Source organism: Penaeus chinensis, chromosome 2 (genome assembly GCF_019202785.1).
Source record: "Penaeus chinensis breed Huanghai No. 1 chromosome 2, ASM1920278v2, whole genome shotgun sequence".
Lineage (NCBI taxonomy): Eukaryota > Metazoa > Arthropoda > Malacostraca > Decapoda > Penaeidae > Penaeus > Penaeus chinensis.
Window position 1 is genome coordinate 7,351,512 of NC_061820.1, and position 1,981 is coordinate 7,353,492.

A 1,981-nucleotide genomic window follows, 5' to 3' on the forward strand; every position below is an offset into this window, starting at 1 on the left:
TGCTACTCTTACTCTTACTCCTACTCCTACTCCTACTCCTACTCCTACTCCTCCTTACTCCCGGGGGCACAAATAAACAGAATAAAATGCGCCTCAAACGTCACGGCCTTTGTTGCCGCTACTTCATGATCGAACACGGGAAGAGGAGGAGGGCAAGAAGGGGAAAGAGGAGGAAGTGAAGGAGGGGGAGGGGGAGGAGGGGAAGGATGAAGAGGGAAGGATGAAGAGGGAAGGAGGAGGAGGAAGGGCAGGAGGTGGAGGAGGGGGAGAAAGAGCAGGAAGAGGAAGAGAAAGAGTAGGAAGAGGAAGAGAAAGAACAGGAAGAGGAGGAGAAGCGGGAAGAGGAGGAGAATCAGGAAGAGGAGGGGGAGATGCAGGAGGAAGAAAAATATAGGAAGAACGGAGGAGGAGGAAGGGCGAGTAGAAAGGTATGATGAGGAAAGGAAATGTGAAGGGGAAAGGTGGGAAATGAGGTATAAAGGCAAGAAGAGGGCAGAGAAGGAACATAACTGGGAGATGAAAAGGAGATGAATAAAGGAATAAATGAAAGCAGATGGAGGCAAAATAGAAAAGTAACACAGACGAAAACAGGTATAAAGCATAAATAGGAGAACGAGTAGGAATATGCCAGATGGATAGACCAATAGATACAGATAGTGGCAGAGATGGATAGAGGGGATGGATAAACATGCTTACAAATAGCTAGCTAGATAGAGAAAGACGGGGGGGGGGGGGTAAAGCAGGCAGACGCGTATGTGTTGCAATATTTTCGTGCATTGCTCTTCATGATGATACAATGGCGAGAGGGGGGAGGGGAGGGAGGGGAGGGAAGAGATGGGAGGGGAGGAGGAGAGAGGCGAGAGGAATAGAGGAAAGGCTCCTCATGGCAGAGGTCGCGGAGGTGAAGAGTCTAAATACTTGAGACGTCCAAAGATACACAAATATGTGCACATATCTTTCTCTTCCTCCCTCTCCGTCTTTCTGTCTCCTATCTTCCTCTTTTGTAATCTTTAACTCTCTTTTCTACTTGACCCTCCCTCTCTCGTCTTCTCATTGCACTGTCTTCCCACCCTCTTCGTCTTCCTTCTCCCTTCCTCCTCCCTGCCTACTTCCTTCCCTTCTTGCTTCCTCCTCTCTCTCTCTCTCCTTCCTTCCTCCCTTCCCCTCCCCTCCACTGCCCCCCCCTCCCCTCCCCTCCCCTCCCCTCCCCTCCCCTCCCCTCCCCTCCCCTCCCTCCCTCTCCCTCCGTTGTTTACTCTGCCGCAACGACCTTGAAGGCGACGAATCCCTCTTTATCTCCAAAGAGTTCGACGAAGGAGCGACATGGACGAAGGGAGGGAGGAGGTTGCGGCGGGGCACGGGGACACGGGGGACAGAGGCATAAGGGCGACGGCATCATTACGGCTAATGGAAATCCCACCTCTACCGTTCCTTCTCTTGTTTGTTTTCATGTGAATGGACGGAAAGGAGGAAAGAATCGCAAACTTGTTTTCAAGTCTCGCACTCCTTGGCATGACGGGAAGGGGGACAGGGAATAGGGGAAGGAGTGGGGACAGGGAAGAGGGGAAGGGATGAGGGGTCAGGGAAAATGGGAAGGGGATGGGGGGTCAGGGAAAAAGGGAAGGGGGGTCAGGGAAAAAGGGAAGGGGGGTCAGGGAAGAGGGGAAGGGGGAGAGACGGAGAAGGAAAGGGGAAAGGGAAGGAAGATCAAGGGGGAGAATGGGATGGGGAAGCAGGGGCAGAAGGGGAAGGGAGTAGACGGGGAGAGGGAGCATTGTAGCATGTTAGAAGGTTGTAAAGGGGTTGTGAAGAAAAGAGGGAAAACGGGAGGGAGAAAGAGGAAGAGAATTATAGTAGAAATGGCTAAAGGAAGGAATAAGGGAGAAAATACAGCATGAAGGAAGGGACGTGGATGGTGTACGAGGAATACAATAAAAGGAAGAAATAAACATAGGAGGGACGAACGGAGAGGAAGGAGGCA